We start from the raw sequence: 9,516 nt of genomic DNA, 5'->3' as shown, positions 1-9,516 counted from the left end.
TGAGTAGCGAATGACCTAATTCGTTATCTTATAATGGTCTTGTTCGTTATTCTAGTCCCTTTACCTAATTCGTTGACGGGACCTGATTCTTTATCTTAATATAACGAATGGATATGCAACGAATTAAAGGCTCATTTGTTATCAAGTTACACGAATTAGTCCCATTCGTTATGACTGCGTAACGAATTTGATCAATCATAACGAATTATCAATGGTGCTTATCCAGACTTTGAGTCAGGGGTCAAAGTCAAAATCGTCAAGTACATCAACACAGTCAACATCAACAGATTCAGCAATTAACCTCAAATCTCAACCAAATAACACGACTTTGGTATCGGCGGACTCGTAATACCAGCGCCAACAAACCCTAAGTGTCCAATCGGCCAACATTCATGTTTAAAGGGTGTTTTAATTGATATATACATACGGCTCATCACAAAAATCGATTGACCTATCAAATGTTAATGGATTGCTCTGTGGATTAGTTCGTTTGATTCGTTTTCACCATTCGTATACAGATCTAAGACTACTTAAACAAATCCGAACCTTAATGAACAATTTCTCGTTATAAACGTACCTTAAACGAGTCGATCTACGAACACAGCCTAGTCTTGATGTTGGTTTGGTTCGTCCCAACGATCTAGCACCAACGGGTTTTCCACCTTCGGATCTTGGCTCGGGTTATCGGATAGTGTTTGTGTGTTTTTTTGGTGGTGTAGGCTATGGTGTAGAGATGGATAAAAATGGAAAGGATTAGGGTTTAAGGGGTATTTATACTCCCTTAAGCCCATGGACCTAAGGCCCATTTCATCTCTTATCCATCTTTTAAAGTCCAAGCCCGTCTTCTATTTGTTTATTTTTTAAACCGATAAACGATACACTATAAAATAAATGAAATTTATTTTATTAATTCTTAACGAATGTAGGATGTTACAAATATATACCAACTATGAACCACAATACCATGAATAACATTCATGAATAAAAACAAAATATGTATTTCAATTCATTTTTCAGTACATGGTGATTATAATCTATCTTTCAAATGAAATACCAAAATGAACACCTAATTAAACAACACAAAAAACTAAAACACACTTTTTTATCAGCGTCATGAACTGAAACATAATGTTTTTCAGCATCATGAGCTAAAACACCATGAACAACAATCATGAACCAAACACACAACATATTGGTTTTCTCTCTCAAGTCTTGTTTAGTTCCTGTTGAAGGAGTGAGACGGCGCTGAAACAACCATAACGAGATCTACAAGACACATATATAAGTTTCGTTATTAAGCGTGTTCAAGACGGTGAGGGTGGGGTTCGTTCAATAGCTTAGAGTTCCATTTCCAAATCAACTATAACATAGTACATATATGAATTGTTTATCATATATCATGTATGAACTAAAACATATAAATCTAAAACAATCATAACAAAGAAAACAATTGGACTGTAAAATTAATGATTACACTTATAAAAAATGAAATGAACATCGGTTCAAGTATTTGCACATATGAAAATAATATTAATAACTTAAAATGAATAATTTATGATTAAAAAAAATAAACCACAACAACGCTTTGAAATCGATGTTGTAACTTAACAAATACAAATCATTGATAAATATCATAATAGTAAAAAAATAATCTTTCCAGAAAACCAAAAATATAACAATTGGGGCATATAATTCATATATAAGAAATTAAAAAAAAGGAAATGTTACATGTTTGATATTTTAGACTCTTGGTTGATTTGGGAATATTTTCGAGGCTCGTTAAATTCTCCCCTCATTTTAAATCTCGTCCTAGAGATTTATTGGAATACGTGTGAGTATTCCTTTTCATTTATGAATCCCACTTTACTTTGACCTAGCGAGCCTCTTATGCTTGAGATTTTTAATCTTACGATCCTCATTTTGTAAAAGTTTCTCATCGAATTTTAACTTTTTGTTTACCTTTATATCTTGAAGAGGTATCTTTAGTTATTCATAGGCTAAATATTTCCTCAGGTTGATTACATGAAATACATCATATATACCAGTCATTTATTCTTGTAACTTTAGCTAATAATCTACTGGTTCAATTCGTGTAATGATTTGGAGTTGTCCAAGAAACCTTGGACTCAACTTTCCTTTCTTTCCGAATCAAACTATTCTTTTCCATGGAGATACTTTCAGTAGCACAATAACTCCAACTTGAAATTCAAGCGATTTGCGTCGATGATCTGCATAAATATTCAAACGATATTGTGCAGTCTTCAATCTTTCATTGAGTTGAATTATCTTGTCCGTAGTTTCTTGTATAGTTTCAGGATCTCATAATTGATGTTCTCCCATTTCTTCCCAACACGCTGGGTTCGGCGCTTTGGTCCATAAAGTGCTTCAAAAAGGGCAAAATTAATATTTTTATTGTAACATCCCAAAATTTTTGGTCCAAATTTGACAACTTAGAAAAGATAAGGGATTCAAAAAATTCCCAAAATATGTAATGGAGAATGTGAAATAAGTAAGGTGGTTTATTCCACATTGATGAAATAAGAAATTAATGTTGTCCCCACATTGGAAGAGCAAGAAAGTGGAACCATCCCACATTGGTATAAAAGGAAAAATGGATTCATCCCATATTGAAAAAATCAGAAACTTGTGAGCTCTTTATAAGGAAGAGGGATCACCAGATAACATTCTTATATGACAAGACAATTCGTAGCCCTAGTAGGGGTGTGAAGCACCCGACTCGCATGCGCACAGACAATGGCTCGGGCAATGAGCGCAACGTGGCACTTTAATTGTTCACTTTGCACTTATATCATCACCGCAAGCTGCTTGAGAGTTGTCTTAGTATTTTTGAAAGTAGAAGAATCAAAAGTAAAATTTAAGTTTCAGAATCCATCGCTCTACGCGATGGGCAAGAGACAAGCCATCTTGATACGTGATGAAGCTTCACGAAATCCGATATTTGGGCGTTGTCGCGCTACGTGGATACTTTACTATTTTGGCCATCACGCTACGCGACGGGCTTTCACGGAAATTTGACATGTGTTGAGCCAAGTATCGACACATGGCAGGTGTGGCAAGATATTTGTCAATACGTAGTAGCACCTAGATTCACTGAGTCATCGCGTTATGTGATGGCCACTCTAATGGGCCATTGCGGTACGCAACATGTTGAGAAATCAACCTATAAATAGGGGTGTATGACATAACCTCCTCTTTCACACCAAACACATTTTTACATACACATTCCACACAAATATAGACTCGAGAAACGTGCCGTGAGTCCCGAACTCCAAAGTTTCGATGGTTTAAGCCCCGGTACGCGATGTAGAGTAGAAGTGTTGCTCGCTTAATCTTTGATGTTTAACTTCAAAAGTACCTGTGTAAGGTAGGGGTTTCGCTTAATTTATATTCTATTATATTATATGGCTTAGACCCTAGTCAGGGGTATAGCCCAAACCTTGATCATATTAAATGCAAACATAGCTTCTCATAAGCCAAGGTAATAGACAAAATAATTTTTTCTTTATAACTAAGAAACATATAGGTTTTATATATAAGGTTTATGGTCAAATTGATATTAATTATTGAAAAAGGAACATAAACAAAAGATGTTTCTTCATGAAGAAGAAACGTAACATATAAAGTGATAAATAAACAAAAGGACTAAATGTTCAAATGTTTTATAAAAGCAAATGACGTATCAAGGTTAAAGCTATGCAAAACAGACTAAAGGTTTGAAGCAGAATCACTTACCTAATATTTACAATAGGTTATTCTCGTACTCTAAGTCCGAGGTAACTCTTACGCATAAATCTGTGCATACACTCAAACTTTTATAACTCTTTAATCGAGTCATTAAAAATTTACATGGGATTATGTATCCATAAAAATTTATAAAAAAAGGTAATCATCGGTCGTCAGTCTACAATATACGTTTGTCTGGATCCTTACATATATGGATTAGTCGGTGGGCGCACTGCACCATGCTTGGTTATTCCTCCACCACATTGGGATGGATCTAAGTAATATTCGACTGAGGAATGATCTTGTGTATATTGGCAGTTGCTAAGTTCTCGAACGTTGTGGCATTTGCTGAGCGGTTTCGAGTTGAGCTTGAAGTTTATAATAGTTATTCCGAATTTTGGAATTTGGTCATTTACTATGCCACAATGGGTCGGGCCATAAGATACGTGAGGTGTAACATCCTACTTTTAGTATTATTAAATAAAGGAATTTTGTTTGTTTAATGTGTGTTAATATCTAATTAAGTAAATAAAATAAAAGGAGTATGGACTTGGTAACTGAAAGATGGAATAAGGGATGATGATGGACTTTACGTCCATGGGCTTAAGAGAGTATAAATACTCCTTAAACTTCTCTAAAACCCTAAAAACCCCCATTCTTATCTTCTAAGCCTCCTACATACTCAAAAACACACACACACACACACACACACACAAAAACTCCTTGATAATCGGCCGACAGAGATAAGGATCCAAGACCAAAACCGAGCTTAGATTCTCATAGATCTGGGTTATACAAGCAAGATACAACTCTAAAGTTGCATATCGAAGCTTACCATAGCCTTTAAGCGTGAAAAAGTGCGTTCTTCACGTAAAGATAATGTTTTTAAGAACGGTTTCCCTAAAACTTAGCCCTAAGGCAAATCGGGCATTAATGTGCCATAAATATGTAAACTTGATGTTAAAAGTGGACTTAATAAACTTACGGGTATATACGGTTCACTTAGAAACCCTAGATCTAGTTAGAACAGGTTTGTAATCAATAAAGGTTGGAACTTTATTGATAAACGATCTAGATCATGGCCTAAAACGGAAAGGAAAACGTTTGGAATGTTATATGGCACTTAACTATGCGAATGGATGTTTTATATAAGGTGAAAAACGAAAATGAAGGTGATAACCACCTACAGTGATTGTATTCGAATGGGCTATCATTAGAATACAATGCCACATTGGGTGTATTCGAATGGGCAACCATACGAATACAAGACCACCATGTGACATTCGTCAAAATCGATTTAGTTTTTGTACTCGTTTTAATATCCACATGTAATCGGAAATTTTTATTTAATAAAAACGTCCATTTATTAATTATGTTTTTCGGTTTCATCTTTATTGCTTTATTTACGCGTGACTCGTAATAATCTAACTTATGATCGTTTAAAGTATCCATCTTTTGCACTTTTAACCCCTACACTATATTGTTTACCGCAATTGACCACCAAACTAATCATGAGGGACCTTTTAGCAATTCAACAAAAAAATATTTTTCCCTCCTCTTCCCCTTCTTCTCGTTGCCGACAGCCCCCCATTTCCATATATTTTGATCAATTAAGCCCATAAATCGCGGAATTAGATCAATTAGTTGGAGCCTTAACATACACGCTTCATCTCGTTATGGTATAACGCGTAAATGACAGCTAATTTATATCAAATCGTATCAATTTACTTAACTCTAGCCGCGGACCGAACTTGACCTCGTTAGCCTATAAATACATGTCCAAAACTCAATTAAATGGCTCCACACCATCATCTCACCTTCACAAAGCAAACCCCTAAGTCAATTGCATCTGAGAAGCCGTTCTGAATCTTGTTTGACCTCGCGTTTTGGCCGAAACCCTAGCTTTTGGTTCTCCTTCAATCCTTCATCATATTAGGTAATCTTTATATGGGTTGTGTTCGGTTTTGGGCGTTTGATAAAACCCCTCTATCAGTTTTTATCAACAGAGCGTTTATAATATTCAATTGGGATCGATTAGGTTTAGGGTTTATAATGAATTTGGGGAATAACCAGAACCGTCATATTTAATTACTGGTTCTTATGTTCTAAACAAACTAAAGGCTGGTCCAGATGGTCAGTCATTGTGGATAAACACTTTGAACCGGCCTGGGGCGCAGGTTCGATTCCCCCAGGCCCGGTTTTTGTTAATATTTTTAATATTAATTGTTTTTAAACCTTTTAATTATTAAATACTTTACTATATTAAAATAAATATTGTTTTACACTCGTTTAACTAAACCGAACCCCATTGAACCATTAAAATAGAGTTTTTTTAACGTTTTCATGTGTATATATATATATATAAATTATAAATTTTAAATGGTTAAACTTATAGTTTCTTCTAATATTCAAACACGATCTATAAGAATAAATAAACTAATAAAAGTTTTAATTACACTTTTGAAAACCCGTTTTAAATATACGTAACAAACTAACGATCCCCAAATCTATTATAAATCTATCTTGTTTTGTATTCATGTTTAGTTCATTCTTTTCACTTTAGATATTTATGTTGTTTATATTATATAACTAGGACAAATTATCGGGATTTCTCGCGTAACCACCTAGTTGCTTTAATCGTTACCGACTCCTCGTTACCGTATTTCTCATTCCAAGTGAGTTCTTCATAACCCCGTTTTAACGCTTTTAACATTTTTGGGGTGTAGCATGTCACAAGTTTTATTCGTTAGTTATGTGCTTATTTATAAACCGATTCACAATTAGCGTACATGTTAATATTATTCTTGCATATTGTTTATGATTATACGTGAACTTGCTTGCAACGTGTTTACTATTCTTATGGTGGAAGTTACGCAAACGCATACACATACACATAGTGGGAGGGTCCGACGGGACGTATCCGCGCCGTCTAACGTTTTGACTTCGGTAGTTCGTAAGGTGGTTCTCATTTCCCCTATTACTACGGCCTCGGCTAAAGGAACGGGAGGACGACATTAATTGATTTCATTTACTTTACGCTTGAATATTTATTACATTACGAATGTTGAATCGTGGTTTTTATATATATGTATACTCAAAAACTTATGAAAACTCACCAACTTAATTGTTGACAAAATATATTATTTTCGACGTGCTACAGGTTGAATCAATGGCATGCTAACGATGAAGATCATTAGTATACCTTAGGATATTTGAATAAAGAACTTATTATTGTTTTGATGAAGTGTTTCTTTTTGTTTTTTGTTTTTATTTATAATTATGAATAATTGTGTACTAGTTATATTACGAAATTAAATGATATAATTATTGCCGCTTTAAATAGTGTTACGAGTTATGAGTGATCTGTACGTTACACCCGGGCGTATTCCGCTTAAAGCCGGGGTGTTACAGATTGGTATCAGAGCCGTAACTATAAGATAGGTTGTTAGACGTATCAGCCTAGTATAGTTATAGTTTATTTTAGGGCCCCGAATTGCATGTATACCCTATGTGCTATGTGCCCACACTTTTATTAAAAGTTCATTCATACGCTCGAATTTATTACGTTTTATAGCGTCACATGTACACCTATTCACATACAAAATCCAAGGCTTATGCCTAAACAATTTATTTTATTTTTTTATCTATTTATTTATTTAAAAAAAACGATTTTCAATCCTCTTAAAGTTGGTTCTACGTGAGGGGTATGTAGTAACTGGAAGGGTGACACACTTGTTTTTTCGAACCCTTGACACCAAGGTTTTTAAACCTAAGGATAAGCAATGCGTATAAATTCCAATCAGACGCGGGACCCAGTTGCTTACTTGGAGGGTTCGAAAAAGGGTGCTGGAACTTATTAGGCCAAATCATACCATGCAAACGTCATACGAACCATAACTTTTAGTTTTCGAACGTGACCATTTTCCTTTGTGAATAGAGAATGGTTGCACTCCTGCTTTTAAATCTCATACAAGTCATGGTGGTAAATGAATATCCTATTTTCAATACAATTTTCATGTGATTTTAATATTATCAATATTTTTTTTTATTCAAAAGGTTTAAGTATTCCACTCCTCGAAATCTTCACTCGATAACTCACACGTGTAGTACTCTCTCTTTTCAGCATGTCTGCTCGTTTCCCTTGTTGTCCTGCAAGAAACTCCAGCCGCAAGATGACAGCCCAGATCACTAAGTAACTGACTGCTGTGGTCCCAAATATGGTGTCTCAACTTCACCAAACCATTGCTTCCAATTCGAACTCAGCCACTTCGGGTTCGAACTCCAACTCTTTTCGTTACAAGACCTTCACCGATACGAATCCTCTTAAGTTTAATGGCTCTGAAGGTGCCACTGCCCTACTGGAATAATACCAAAGTATGGAGAGTACTTTCCTCCATATCGAATGTCCTGAGGACAAGAAGACACGCTTTGCTTCAAGTGTCTTCAAGAAAAGAGCCTTAGCTTGGTGGGTGCAAGAAAAATCCACTCGTGGTGCTGATTTAGCCATGGCCTTGCCATGGGAGGAACTTAAGGAAATCATGACCGAAGAGTTCTGTCCACCCAACGAACTCATGAACCTTGAGGTGGAATTTTGGAATCTTAAGCAAGAGGGTGGTGATAACGTTACTTACACCGCTCGCTTCAACGAGCGTAGCGTCTTGGTGCCACATCTTGTCACCCCTCTTTCTCGTGGGATTATCAAGTATGTTTGGGGTTTACCAAGACAAATCCAAGACTCAGTCCAAAACAGTGCCCCCAAAACTCTTCGCGAGGCTGTTGTCCTTGCTGCATCATTGTCTGACAACCACGTTAAGGCAGGAACCCTCAAAGGCAGCAAGAAGAGTGTTGAGAAACCGAAGCCGAACCTTCCAAAGAGGTCACGGCCAAAGCCACACCCAAACCAAACCGCAACAACAACAACAACCATTCCAAGAATGGAAGCAAAACTATGCCTTAACCCAACAAAACCCACCTCAACCTCAATACCAACCAACCCAAACCCAAACCCAAACCCAAAACCTTCAAGCTCCACCTCCAAAGAAACCTTACAACGGACCACACCCGTTTTGCCAAATTTGCCAACGACACCACCAACTCGGCATCCCTTGCCGACAATGCACCCATTGTGGCCGTTACAGACACCGGCTAGGCGCATGTTTCGAATTCATGCGTACCCATCCAACCCTCACCAAACCACCCCGCACTCCCCACACTTTCAACCAAAACCGTGTTTTAACTCAAGCTCAACCCATTGCTCAAGCTTACCCCACTCCTCGAGCGTGTTTCAATTGTGGAGATCCTAGTCATTTCCGAAACGCGTGTCCCCAACTCGCATATCAAGTCCAAATGGCCGCTCCGCATGTGTACCCTACTCAAGCATATCAAGTTCAGGCCTTTCAACCAGTTCCGCAACTTATGGCCAACCAACCTGTTCAACCTGTTCAAGCCAATCAAGCCTCGACTTCTCAAGCTACACCCGTCATCCCCAATGCTCGCGGGAGGGCATTCGTGATCAATGCAAATCAAGCTCATCATAACAATGATGTGGTGAACGGAACGTTCTTGGTTAATAACGTTTATGCATCCATTTTATTCGATACCGGTGCCGATATGAGTTTTGTGTCCTTTTATTTTGAGCCGATGCTTTCGTCGTCTCTAACTAAACTCGGAAGGTCCTTTACGGTGGAAGTCGCGAATGGTAAATCTATCTTGATTGACTCGGTTATTCGTGGTTTTACTTGAAATATCAACGACTATGATTTTTCTATCGAC

This window comes from Bidens hawaiensis, unplaced genomic scaffold (assembly GCF_021521415.1).
Source record: "Bidens hawaiensis isolate Kalapana, Puna unplaced genomic scaffold, B.hawaiensis_p1.1 tig00008077_1, whole genome shotgun sequence".
In the NCBI taxonomy this organism is placed as follows: Eukaryota; Viridiplantae; Streptophyta; class Magnoliopsida; order Asterales; family Asteraceae; genus Bidens; species Bidens hawaiensis.
The sequence above is the reverse complement of the archived record's forward strand: the minus strand, read 5'-3'. Positions refer to the sequence as shown.